This window comes from Onychostoma macrolepis, chromosome 16 (genome assembly GCF_012432095.1).
Source record: "Onychostoma macrolepis isolate SWU-2019 chromosome 16, ASM1243209v1, whole genome shotgun sequence".
NCBI lineage: Eukaryota > Metazoa > Chordata > Actinopteri > Cypriniformes > Cyprinidae > Onychostoma > Onychostoma macrolepis.
Window position 1 is genome coordinate 33,890,646 of NC_081170.1, and position 14,805 is coordinate 33,905,450.

Genomic DNA, 14,805 nt, shown 5'->3' on the forward strand with positions numbered 1-14,805 from the left:
CATCATGGCTTGCAAACGAGCAAAGCATGGCAGTTGCTCAGTGTTTGGATGTACAAATGAACACCGAAGTATTTTTTCAGTTCCTTCATCGGAGCCTATGGCTAGCATTAGCTACATGATAATAACTGTAACAGCATACATAAACAAACCAACTAAAGTAACTTATCGTCCTGCTGTAGCCGCTAAGTTTCAACTGCTTCATCCGGTGCTTCTCCATCCGGATCAGATTCTGGATCAAACTGAAAAGCTTGAACGACTGTGTGTCTACGAGCCATTGCGATACATCCACTGTCAACATTAGCGCATGGTAGCACAAGCTGGTAGCTTGATACCGTTAGCAATAGCACCGTCGAGATCCTCTCTGGAGATGGTGGAATCTTTGAATTTTTTCTTTATTGGCGATTGCTCAATCTCTCTTTTCCAATTGTCTATGACTGTTGAAGTATTCATGATGGGTTAAATATAGAGTGGTTCGAAATTTACTGACAGGATTATTGACAGAGTGAGCATCGCGAGGTACTACGCGTGCATTGCTGTCGAAGGGTCACGTGATCTCAAAGCCAGCATCTCTAATGGTATAGGGGTGCATAAGTGCATACAGTATGGCCAGCTTGCATGTTTTGGAAGGCACTATGAATGCTGAAAGGTATATAAAGGTTTTAGAGCAACATATGCTCCCCTCCAGACAACTTTTATTTCAGCAGGACAATGCAAAACCACATACTGCAGCTATTACAACAGCATGGCTTCGTAGTAGAAGAGTCTGGGTGCTGAATTGGCCTGCCTGCAGTCCAGATCTTTCACCTATAGACAACATTTGGTGCATCATTAAACTAAAAATACGTCAAATACGACCATGAACTCTTCAGCAGCTGGAAACCTATATCAGGCAAGAATGGGACCAAATTCCAACACCAAAACTCCAGAAACTCATAACCTCGATTCCCAGACGTCATCCAAACTGTTTTGAAAAGAAAAGGAGATGATACACCATGGTAAACATGCCCCCGTCCCAACTATTTTGAGACCTGTAGCAGGCATCAAATTTGAAATGAGCTCATTTTGTGCATAAAATGTTAAAACTTCTCAGTTTATACATTTGTTATGTTATCTATGTTCTATTGTGAATAAAATATTGGCTCATGTGATTTGAAATTCTTTTAGTTTTCATTTTATTCAAATTTAAAAAACGTCCCAACATTTCGGGTTGTAAATATATTTCTGGGCCTGGGAACATTTTAGTTGTGTTGCTGTCTATGCAGGGTCAAAATGCTCTCGGATTTCATCAAAATATCTTAATTTGTGTTCCAAAGATGAATGAAGGTCTTATGGGTTTTGGAACGACATAAGGGTGAGTAAATAAAAGACAAAATATTCATAGTTCCAACCATGTATATTTGTGATGCTGTTTGCAAATGTTGGAAATATGATTTTGGGAAACACCAAATCTTTGAACAGTGTTGGTAACAATGGATCTTGCAAACAATGGCTAAAAATGCTTTTGGGCAACGCAACCCAGGTCCAGTTATGTACATTGATATTACATTACAACATCACAAACTCTTATCATCCTATTTAGGGAAGTTGAAATAGAATCAATTCCAGCTGTGGTTCGAAGCAAAGGAGAGGCAAACAAACAGTTTGTTAATGCTTTTTACTTAAGCTAAATGATGGGAAAATCTGACAAATTCATTTAAACTTGTTGAAATGTGCTCAACAGCGTAACTGAGACTGCTACATTTTGCTAGATTTGAACAATCAATTCAGCCAAAATATTTAATCAGCGAACACGCAAAGGGCAAAGGCAGTGGAACTCTGTGCATTCTGTGGGCGTAGATTCTGTGTGGGCCGGCTTGATTAGTTGATAAACACTAATAGCGAGTAACAGAATACGTAATCCAGATTTTCTGAGCTGTAATTTAAATAAACAAATTTTACCTTCAGAAAACATTAAACTTTCTGAAGGACTCTTAGGAAAATCACCTGAGCAGATAGCTTTACTATAAGGCTTCAGTGTCTCCTGCACTGGTTAGATGTGTCAAGCTGATTTCCAAAGTGCCCGCATGCTTTCCAAGGTTTGTTTGATCCTTCCTAATGTCAGCATCTTTCCTCTAAATAGAGCTTAATTTTGTTTTCATTTTCTTTGTTCACATTGCTTAAACAATTCATTAGTGTAGCCCCAGGAGGGAAATGTCTTTTCATGCAAACCCACCCAAAGTTCACATAGTGACTTCTTGATGTGTATTGATTCTACACATGAGTGGCAACAAACACCAGCACGTCCCACAGTTTCTTCTAATACATCATTGAACTTAGACCGGGCGAGATGACAGCACATACCATCTGATGGTAGAAATGTGTCACCTGGTAAATTCTGCTACATTGTTCAACCCAAGGTATATATCAGTGATGCCAAACAGAAAACTTTAAACAAGGTGTATGATGCATAATTAAAGGGACAGTTCACCTTCAGTCTCTGGTCCCCTTTGACTTCCATAATATGGAAAAAGGGAAGAAAAACACCATGCAAGTCAGTGGGGACCAACTGAAGGTGAACTATCCCTTTAAGTCTTTGTTTTTTTCACTTGGATTTGATATGACTGACTTTATCTCTTGGTTTACGCCAATCAACAAACAATTAAAACAATTAAATGAGATGAGAACTTTCAATTCAGTGTGAATCTGATAGTAGTTGAACTGGAATTTAAATCATAAGGACAGGATAATTAATAATAAGAAATTCAATACATGTGTGGGAAATGAAGCGTTTTTTATTTCCACTTGGGTACAGAAATTAAATATATTTAAAACACAAATTTTAATAGGAGGCATTTTAAACACTGATCTGTCTGAGAGGCCTATACACTTTCACATTTCAAGGCTTTTTAAACATTTTTCAACACTTTCAAACCACATTTGTCATGCAAACTTTAAAGACAAATTTATCTTTTCTAGTTACAATTTTACAGTATTTTCTTCCTTTCAATTCTAATTCTACTTCACACAATCACATTTGAACTGCAGCTTTGCAATTCAGAATAGGAATCAGAGTTTAAAAGCCATTTTCGATTTGATTCTGAATGGTGCACAAGTCTGGTAAGCAGGACGTTCTCTCAGCATCCGTACGGACGTCTGTCTGCTCTGTCTACAGAAGCAGTGTGTCTGATGGTGTCTCCGGGAGAGGCTGCGGGCTGTTTTCCTCTCAGCAGGCTGATAGCAGGGCTTTGAACCTTATCTTCCCGGCATGAGTGATGCGGGCCGACAGTATACTTCTTGCCTCACACTCAGCTTGCATAACCGTTTCTTTGCCCGTCTCTAGCCTCTCCACCGAGATCAGCCTTCCTTTCAGACTCTGCAACATTCTCTGCACTTCTAGCTGTCACAACTTGTTGAGCAAAGTCCCTTGAGAGCTGCTACTGAGATCTTGGCATCTTGAGACTAATTTTTGCAGAAGCTGCCAAATTCAGAGTAGGGAGGTATAAAACCTATACAAAAGAATGACTTCTGTGAAGCATCTCGAGGCTGCCTTAAGCTTTTCTTTTGGCCTGACAATGATTCCATGTCTGGTTTTGTGTCTTGAATATTGGCTGTTCATCGATATCTTTAAGAGATACACCAACAATAAAAATCTTGGACACACTTGACTGAAATGTTTTTTAAGATCTCAAAATCTGAAAGTTTACTGTAAATGCTCGAAATTAGATATGTAGACAAAAACTATAATACATTTAGTTGTAAATGTTTTGTTTAATTGTAAATTATTATTATTTGTTTGCCGTTTGTAGTGGATAGTAAAGGGAAAGCATTCAAAATGATTTAAAAATCATCCCAGAGTGCACTTCATTCATTTAAATGTCCAGAATCATCTAGTAATCTAGCTGCAATTTAGGCAAAACACTGTAATAAATGTAAATAACCCCAAAAAATATTGGAGTACATTTAAAAGAAAATGCTATATTATTTTTCCTGCTTCAAAATTTCTTTGTAATTATTTGTGAAATTTACTTGCGATTTCTGAGTGAAAACTGTTTCAAAGTAAATCCCAAACAATTTTTTTCAGTGTACTTTGCAGAAGCTAAAAATAACAGTTGTGATAAGCAATTCATTATAAAAAAAATTCCTACCTGATAAATCTGAGACGTTCAAGCTTGACGTATCACCAACACATCTTCATTACCTTTCCAAAATAAAAGGAGAAAATGATCAAATGCACTTATTTAAAAAATGTAGAAACCTATTTCACACAATTTTCAATAAAGATTACAATTAAAATGGCAAGTAACACATTGTAATGAACATGAAATTATGAGGTACTAAATGTTACAATGTAGAGGTACAACGTACTCCAATAATTTTTATTTGCAATGTTTTTGGGGGAGGGGTTACAGTCTGTGCTGAAGTACATTTGACACGTTCAAAATTATGTAAATTATATATAGTTATAAGATTTAGGTTAAATTTAGTGATAATAAATATCTCTAGCAGCTGAGCATTCAAGCTTGAAGTACCAGGATGTGTTTTCGCTTTCAAAAGCAGTTGATCAGAACAGAACGCACAGGTCTAAAAGATGTTTTTTCAAAGCTACAACAAATCGAAAACAAATCGACGTGGCATCTGTCAAGTGTACAGCGCACCACTTTGTGATATATACACTGCTTCAGATGCAACTTTTGTGTTGCCTTTAAAATGGAAAGGTGAAAGCAAACTTGAAACTTTCAGTGCGCAGCCAAGGATGGGTTGCAGCGACACGGGACAAGAAAACTGCGAGGTGTTCCTGGAGCGCCGCCCGAGCTCGTGCTGTCTCCTCCCCAGGACAGAACATCACATCTGCTTCCAAGAAGAACAAGCTGACCCCATCTTTGTGTGAGCTCCGTGCGGAGAGCGGATAGGTGCGGACATGCACTGCAGGGACTAATCAATCACACGCAGTCATTCTTATCGGCTCTGTTGATGAAGGTGGGAGCGGTATATCGCTGATGTCATTGATTTGTAGTGCGCTGAGGGATACTTCAGCATTTAAATGAAGACATGTACACCAGGGGTAATAAGCATTGATTTTATAAACCACTTGACTTAAACCACTTTGTTCAATACAGCTGTGTGAATAACAAATGCATTTAGAGTGCATGCTTTTACTGCATAATGTAATAGATTATAATGCGGTTAAAATGTCACCAAAAATCAAGACATGGAGGTAATAAATGCCCATTTTTGTCTTTTAAAGTTGTATCATATGATAGTTAAGCAATATCACATTTTCCTGAATACCAGCACTATTGCAAATGTGAAAACAGTTCAATGAGCAAGATGTTAATATTAAGGTGGTTACATTTTAGACACAAATTGGTCTGTTTTTGCTCTATTTGGCCAACAAATAGAACCACAGCAGAATCAATGTCTCAACAAATAGATTGAGTGAATAATTCTCTTGCTTCATTTCTGAAAGAATCCACCGTTTGAAGAAATTTGTTAAGCTTTGGCTGTTTCAGTTTCATATTTAAAGTGTCATTTTGTTTTTAATATTTAAAATCATGCTGATTTATGCAATTGTAACTGCATTCGTGCCACCTCTGTGTGGCATTGAACAGTCTGTGTAAATAGATCTTCAGATGCTGCTTCTACAGTGCAAAGATGGATTTTGTTGATACTTCGTTTATTTGATTGGCAACAGCCCTATAATGTGTTATTCTCATGGAAATTATGGATTAAATTTAAGAATTTTACATTAAAGAAGATGCATGCATTTAATAAGGTTTGAAAAACTTCCCTTATAAAGTTAAAATGCTCCTGTAAATCAACTTTACAGAGCAGATTTAGTTAAATAAGCTCATTTCTGTGACTTCTATGAACTGACCACTCCAAAGAATATGAGGAATATGAAAAGCTTTGTGAGTCTGCTATCCACAACAGGCCTAAATCAGCCCAGAAACCCACAGCAAAATACTGTCTAATTCTCACTATGGACTAAATCCCAGAAAATAATAAGATATATGGGCCACTCACTGGCAAATAAAACCAAACCAATTTTTTTCTCACATCTGACAAAACTGCCATTCTCTGGGTTCAAACTGATATCATCTGAAAGTGTACAATATGAGCCTCCGATAACAGGCAGCTTTTTAAAGTTCACATGAGAGCCGTGCAACATAACGTCAAGCTCCTCAGTACATCACAAGAACAAACCTTTAATTACCACACTGTGTGCAATCATCCAGAGATCAGCCTGTTATCTTTATGGTCTTCAAAACATCATAGTGATGACAGGGTCTTGGACTGACCGAAGATGATGACTCAACTCTGCAGAGGGTGCAGGGGGCATCTCAGAGGAAATAAAGGCTGTACGATGGACAGAGTTTCATGAGAACACAGCCTACTGCGCAGTTGCTCAACCTTCATTACATGTGTTTATTGTTTCAGGCCAAAACCCATTGTGCAAGCAAACCCCTGTCTACTTGAAGCTGTCAGTCACAACAGACAGTCCAATCACCAGTCTTACGCAGATCACACCCCTGACAAACACTCATAATTTGCTCAACGAATTATCTGTGCAACTCTGGCAAAAGTCTTGCTTTCTTTCTAAACGGCCAGTGCACTGCTTTTATTTTACTGTTCTAGCCAGGTCACTGGACTGAAGTCTTGTTAATACATGCTTTACTGTCTTTAAGCTAGACATTTGTTTGCTCACCAAACTAAAACAAAACAAAAATGCAAAGTATAGCCATATATCTGCATTTTCAGGTGGTTTCTTATAACATACTTTGTCCTATGAGAGTAATATGAAGAGTCAATTATAGGTAAGCTTTTTGTACACTTGTGAAACCAACAATATTTTTTTTTTCCAGGTATTTACTCACCCTGCCACAAAAGAATGATCGTTTTTATTTACACTACAAAATATATTTTGTATGAAATATGACTTTTTTTTTTTTTACACTTTTTGTCTGCAGAAAATTCTACAGCTACCATGCAACAGCAAAAATTCATTAACACATTTTTGCTGGAAAACAATGGTACGCAATTTAGTAACACATTCTTCTTCCTCTTGTTTTTCTTTCTCAAAACTATTATGAGCCATTTTTGGTAAATTTATGCCAGCTAGAAAACATTATTTTGATGACAAATTATGTAGAATGCATCACAGAAAAAAAGTTCACATTAGCAATGAATAAAAAGGTATGCAATTGTAAGATTTTCAGTAGCAATGCAGCATTGGCCTGAAAAAGCAATTCTGTCAATTATATCAAAAATTTCTTATTTTTGAGTGTAAACAAATATTTTGACTCTGTGTCACAATACAAAGCACTTTATAAAAAATGTATGTTAGGTTTTAAATGTTAAAACAATAGATATACTGTTCAAAACGAAGGAAAACCTCATTTTCAACAGATTCTATTGTTTACAATTTGAAACCTTACAAACTTTCTTTTGGAAAATGTCATTAATTCACTCATCCTCATGTTGTTCCAAACCTGTATGAGTTTCTTTCTTTTGCTGAACACAAAAGAAGAAACCAAACAGTTTCTGGTTTCCAATGACTTCCATAGTCATTTTTCCCCATCTATGGAAGTCAGTGGGGATCAACTGTTTGCTTACCAACATTCTTCAAAATATCTTCTTTTGTGTTCAGCAAATGAAAGAAACTCACACAGGTTTGAAACAACATGAGGGTGAGTAAATGATGACAGAATTTAAATTTTTGGGTGAACTAAAATTTTGGAAAAAAAGCCCACTTCAATAATGTACTTAAAGTGCTCTACTTTCACTAACTAATTGTGTACTTAATATACTAAAAATGACTCTTTAGTACTTCTTAGGATGAACTTAAGATCCAAGTGTACTCAACTGTGCTATTTTGGGACACCATGAATATGAACTAAAGTGCGATTTTAATATGCTAGCTCTGTATTTAAAAATGTATTTAGTAGGGATGAGTGATATCTTATCGTTTTAAAATATACCGGTAAAAATTCTCCCTGTGATAATAATGATAAAGTCCAGTTGTTGACATATTTCTGTGTGCGACAGTGTGGAGCGACATTGCGGAAGGGGGACGTGAAATTGAGGAGGAGTTTATTGCAAAATGAAGAGCTCGAGCTCCTTTTATAATCTGGAACTGGTTTGGCCAGGGCTGTACAGTGCACAAAAAATCGGTCTGAATAAATGTAGTACAGTAGCACATGTGCGATACAGTTTTGCATGTGTATAAGCCTGTTTACAAACCTGTTGTCCAACAAAGATACCATTTATTGACATGCTTTTTCTCCAAATTAACTTAATAACGTAGTCGAGTGTTTGAAATACTTCTTTTTTTGACCATACATGGTTTCATATTACAGAATGATAGTATTATATACAGTGATAAAGGCTATGTCGATTAGCATTGCATTATAAATATACTTTCCTTATAAAAATACCCAAGATTGCATGAAGAACACAGATAAACCATATATATTTTGTAGGGCTGCCACTAACAACTATTTTTATTTTGATTAATCTATCGACTAAATTATCGATTAATCTAAACGATTAATTTCCCACAAAAAAAAATCAACAGTTTTACTTAAGAATATTTTATTAAACCAAGTGAAATCCAAATTTCTATGAAATCCTTTTTTAAAGCAAAAACTAAAATGCAACATGTAGTACATATGTAGTAGCAATGATGAAATAATAATAATAATTAGTTCAAATAAAGTATCAAAAGCAATAAATCATATGGTTTTATTGAACAAAACTGTTAAAAAACAATAGAGCTAATGTGCATTACGCATTACATCAAAAGGCCTGCAGGGGGCGCCGATGATGGCCTGATGATTATTTTTACACATTACTGTGCGATCTAATCCTTGTTTAATACTGACCAAGCACCATTTAATTCGAATGTCCACTTAATCTTGGACATTTCTTTAGGACAGAAAAGCTACAGCCACTGTAATTAAATTAATATGTGGACATCAAAACGTGTAAACTCAGAGTTAGGCTTGTGACCGTGAGGAAATTTTCCCACCGGTTAATCGACGTGTGACAACACTGGTAATACCGGTATCACCGTGGTGGGAGGTCGTTTGAGTTTTCTACACACCTGTAAATAATTACTGCATCGCATATAATTATTTAATTAAATCATAGCGTTTGTGAATTCACAATTATGCTTAATTATGATTTTTAAATGGGTTTAATATATCATGCAGCCTTGGAAAATAGTCTAGTAATGTGTTTTATGGATTCTTGTCCATGAAATGTGCTATTTCCGGTATTTTGCCGGTTAGTCGACGCGAGCAAAATTAAGTCGACGACTTCTAAAAATCGACGAATCGCGACAGCCCTAATATTCTGTGCAGTCGTATGTTTATTGTCCTCAAGTTTCATCAGTTAAAATTTCTCTACCTTGGTTGTGCGTTTTATTCAGCAATAACTGGATACCTTTGTCCATATTAGGGATTTCATGGAGTGTCTCAGTAGCATTACTTCTGCGATGCATATATGTTTCTGCACAAGAGCCCCCTCTGGCTTACAGTATGAATTAAACAGTCATTACATTACGTGTGTAGGTTAGGCTACTCAGTAATAACGCTCACAACACCCTATTTTGGGTTAAAAAAGGAAAAGAAAAGAAACAGGATTCCCTGAATTATCGTCATTGATATCGTTATATCAATAAATACCAGAAATACCAGAAAAGCCCATATCGCCCATCCCTAGTAGTGCTTGTAGTACACTTGAAACCATCTTTCATACACTCGTAGACTCAAGTGTACTACAAGTGGTGACTAAATGCATTTCTTAAATACAATGATAGTATGTTAAAAGCGCATTTTAGTTCATAATTATGGTGTCCCAAAATAGCACAGTTGAGTACACTTAGTTGATCTTAATTTTATCTTAAGAAGTACTAAAGAATCATTTTTAGTATATTAAGTACAAAATTAGTGCGCAAAAATAGAGCACTTATTGAAGTGTACTTTTTTTAACCTGCGTATCCCTTTAAGCCAAATGCCACATACTTTGATATTTTATATCTAATGCAAAGACATTCAAAACTGATTTTCATACACATCTGGAATAAATGGCCAGATACTTTTGGGGTCACTGAATAAATACAGATTATGCAACATTATCTGATCTGTTACTAGAAGCCCTAGGGTCAGAGGAGCAGGATTGAGAAACACTAGACTAGATCATATTATTCTTTTGTCACGGTCCAGAACAGAGAATTGTTCAAATTGTCAAAGAGGTACAAATAACCAATCTAATTAACCGAAAAGTCCATTTAGCTTGTTTTAAGAGTCAAATGTAAACTGAAAAACGTTGTTATGTCATGCTGACTCAAATAAAACGGAGGTTAAAAGCAATATACAAATGGGGCACTTTGTAGTAAAATCTAATACACGTGTGGAAAAGGATGATGCCAGCATTTGTGCTATGCTAGTTAAAATGGTACAGCTGTAATGAATCCAGCTCAGCCGGGTGTGAAGCCACAGCAGTAAAAGAAAGAACAAGCTCTTTTCTATGTTGATATAAGAACATGACAAGCTGTATTTCTCACATGTAATCAAATTTAGACCTCTTTAATGAGCTGTAAACTTTCTGTGGGATCAACTGTAAACTACAATATCAAAACTAACATTATAAAATATCACTGTACAAAAAGTTAATCTATGCTCTCCCTTAGTGTAAAGTGGTTTAAAATGTATGCATTTACTGTACAAAGTACCATAAAAAGTTAGGGATAAAAGTATCTGATGTCTAACAGGCTAACGTCTCCCCCTAATGGCCTAAAACGTCTACAAAGACACAGCACCTCCAGTGTTTAATGTCCTGAAAATAAAAGTGCCATTGAAGTTAAACTCCTAATTCTCTATTTCTTGTTTACTTAAGGATGTACTGGAACATGTAACTAGCTCATATGTGATTTCCTGTTGCACAAAATTGGATTTAATGCTTAAAAGTGCAATTCTTCAAGCAAGTTAAAGTTACAGTAGATAATACTAGATGGGTCACGGTTACATCAAATAGCAATAAGCAATTTATATAACCACAATCACCATGCACTTTATACATAAGCTGGCGTCCATATTTTAAGTAAATACCATGGAATTTATGTTACATTTTTTCCAAAAAGTCTACATTTTGCAGGGATGCATCCAAATAGAATTGAGAATGCAATTTACAAAAGTTGCTTCAGTTAAGCATCACTTAATATTCTTATTCAACGCAGTTTTATTTTGTATTAGTATTTTTATGAATAATTTAGCTTTTTTTGCAATAATATAATTTGATCTGTAAGTGAACTGTTGGTCCGGGGTTTGCTCTGTCCCCTCTCCTCTCCACGGCCTCATAAATCCTTCTTTGTATTGGGCCCCATGCTCATGGGTCAGCTGCCTATGGAAATCTACCCGGTCTTCTTGGCACATACTGGAACCCCTGAACAAAAGGGGCACCCAGAATCACTCACGAAATGCCACCTGGACTCTAAAACAAAGACGAGGTCAGCCTGAAACATTTGACTAATATATATGCCTTTATACATGTTGTTATACATGAGCAATGAAGCTCTAAGATTTAGTGGGAGATCAGACATAATAAATAATGTGAATGAGAATGCAGGACTGATAAATAAGGATGGCTCGGTGGCCCAGGTTTGTCACTCACCCTATCGGTCCTGTGCTGCATGCTCACTATACATTACATCTGTTGATCACGTTTTTGGATTTACAAACTTTTTCATAATTTTGTTTCTGTTTTCTGAGAAAGATATTGTTGGATAGTTACGAACTGTCATGGAATTACAGAATAGTTGTACAATTTCCCGCTGATAAGAAAAAAAAAAGATTTTTCAAAGTTGTAAATAAATGAAATTTTTGTCTTTGTACTTTAATATTTCATGTCTACTTCATTGTTACTTTGCAGTTTCTTTGTAACTGTTATATACATATACATATATATATATATATGTAAATATTTTTTTACAATATTTACCCTTTGGCTTAACATGGAGAACTTCTGAATGCATTGAATGTAGTCAGGGATGCTCATCTCTCCAAGCATGGCTTTGCGAACATTTTACAACCAAAACAGTGCACATTCAGCAATGATAATCCTCTTTTTCACCACATTATTCAGCCGTCAGACCACTGAATGGCTGCAGAGCTCATGCACTGAAAGACCTTCTAGGGTGGCATGATGGGTGGAGCTACTAAAAGTGGTCACATAGTGGGTTTACCACTGCACAGCCAATCCACGGCTAGTCTTTATTTTCTCACCCTGGGGTTTCTCCACAGGTGACTAAAGGGGTAAAATCGTGGCCCTCTTTCATGCCTTGGCCTTCAACCCACCCTCACACTCGAACACACACACCAAACGGCATAAATGACAGTCTGTTATAGTCTTGGGACGGTTCTTTGAGTTCGTCATGGTTCACAGCTTGTGGAAGCAGAGCAATGAGTCTGGACCCAAGTTACCACTCATTCAACCAGTGCTGATCTGGTAAAGACAATGGAATTAAACATGAATGACAAAAAGGGGAAGTGATGCTTTCAAGTTGCTGATTTCTTCCCAGGGTCACAAGGATGAAGAGGCAGCTAAATTTCAATTATCCTCTAATTGACTTAAAAGTGAAAGTTCAGCTTGAACCACCATTGCATAAAAATTAGGCCACTAATAGAAACTGACTTTGACTAAATAGGGATTAAATATTCTTTTCATTTGGGGTGGTAATTTTTATGCTAGTTCCCAATAATAATAACCAGTGAAAATCTACAGTTTGTGTGTATAACTCTGTGACGAAGGTTTGCTTTTATTTAATGGCATGGAGTAATTAAGTCTCCATATTTAATTAGAGCACTTAAAATCCACAGAATAAAGGCTATCAGGAACATATATACAAGTTACAAATTTGCATCCCCCAAATTGCTTCCTGGCCTTTTTTCATGTGTTCTGACATGGGAGATCATTTGACAAGTTAATTATTGTGAACTCAAAACACAAATATATGCACAGTTGCTATCTGCCTCCTACCAGAGCTACTTGCTCACACTTTGAATGACTCTTCTAACAATTTGATAAGTCATTTCTTCATCTCCTCAGATGCAAAGCAGCTCTATCGTTTAATGCTTTGGTTATGTCCAGTGCAACACAACTAATTTAAAACTCCACAACAAAGATAATCATGATGACTTTAGATGCCCACATCACAGTGGAGTAACTGCATAAGCTCTTTCTTTTCACCTGAAAGAGTTGATCTAATTTTCATTAATACTTTTTTTGTGAGAACCGCTTACACTTGCTTTGAACAAAGCAATTGTACATGTCTAAATAAAGCAATACCAATATTTGTCTTTGTACGCTCATAGAAATACATTTGACTTGACTTGAAATTCATCCGGCCCAAACTCTATGACAACAGACATTTAACAGTGTACATGTTCAAACCATTCATCTAATGATTTTGTTCACACATAGCACCTGTACCGAAAAGGCCATAATGTATGATGTGTATGATGCACGTACAACTATGAGTTAACAGAACTTGAAAATAAGCTTTTGAAGGTCTATGGAGACAATGCCTGCATCCCAAACGTGCATACTATCCATCCTTCTGTGATATTAGTAATTTTCAATACTATTTAGGGCAGATAGGGTGGATGGTATGCAGATTGTGACGCAGGGATAGCCTTCTGTGAACATTTTCACTGATGACACAACAAAACTGAATCAGAAATTTTGAACTGATTCGTTGAAAAAGTCTGATTCAGAAATTAATTTGAATTACCAAACCTTCAGTTTAAATAACTTTAAAGGAAGGGTTGCAAAACGTGTCTAACGCTTAGGAAATAAATAAAAGCCTGTAAAATTACTCATTCATCGTGTTGGTAAATTTTATTATATATATATATATATATATATATGCATATATACATATTTAATATAGGCTATATATCCAGTCCTTGGTGATAATATTGCTTCGAAAGAGGCAAGAATCCTAGCTTTGCTGACTAAAAAGTAGGAATTATGCCAATTAAATTATCCTGTCAGCCATTACAAAAAATAATATCTAGGCTAATCATTGTATGGTTGCCTGATAGTCATATATATTCATATTGTGTGTGTTTCTGTACTTTCCCTACCTGAAGAAGCAGAGGTAAACAGGAGAACACAGACATCTTTCTGAGGTACATTTCAGTCCCGCGCGCGCCACAAACTACATCCGGTGAGAGCGCCTCCACCCGCCGCTGCCGAGGTAACACGTGGCTAGGCGTAGACTGACCCTGATGTGTTTTAAAGTAAGAACAAAACCAAATGTCGCTTGTGCCAGTGATATAAGCATTCTGAAGAGATAATGAGTCAATGGACGATGAACATGGCCACAACTGAACAGCATCAGCTGAATACAGCGGTATACAGCGACCCCGTGTGGTCATCAGGGGAAGGTCCAGCAACATTAAAGAGGCTGAAGATAATATAACAGAAATATCATGAAATATGGGTACAAAAAAAAAAAGTTGAGCGCGGTAATATGATTGTAAATTAATCCGTTTGCGTAATCATTTATATTGCGCTTTTCTATATATTTAATCATATTTAATTTTCCGAATATTAACTTTAATAAGAAGAAGTAATATTTCATTATACAGGATTCTCGGGGTCATGAAAACCTGGAAATGTCAAGGAAATTGAAAATAAATTGTGGTTTCTTGACCTACAAACGGGGGGTAGGTCAAAGGGTTGTTCCAATCACTTTCAGTTCTATATCATACTCTAAAATTGCTCTTTGTGGCGATCTTCAAATTAAATAATAGTGTAATA

At 36.2% G+C, this 14,805-nt stretch overlaps 1 long non-coding RNA gene across 1 annotated transcript; it reads right to left on the reverse strand.

Annotated features, from left to right (window-relative positions):
• Nucleotides 1-2,760: 2,760 nt before the first annotated feature.
• Nucleotides 2,761-14,653, reverse strand: LOC131521299 (uncharacterized). The gene is made up of 3 exons (XR_009266254.1): nucleotides 14,127-14,653; nucleotides 4,125-4,177; nucleotides 2,761-3,601 (listed from the first exon to the last, which is right to left on the reverse strand). It is a non-coding gene; the product is annotated as an uncharacterized LOC131521299 (long non-coding RNA).
• Between the last annotated feature and the right edge of the window lie 152 nt (nucleotides 14,654-14,805).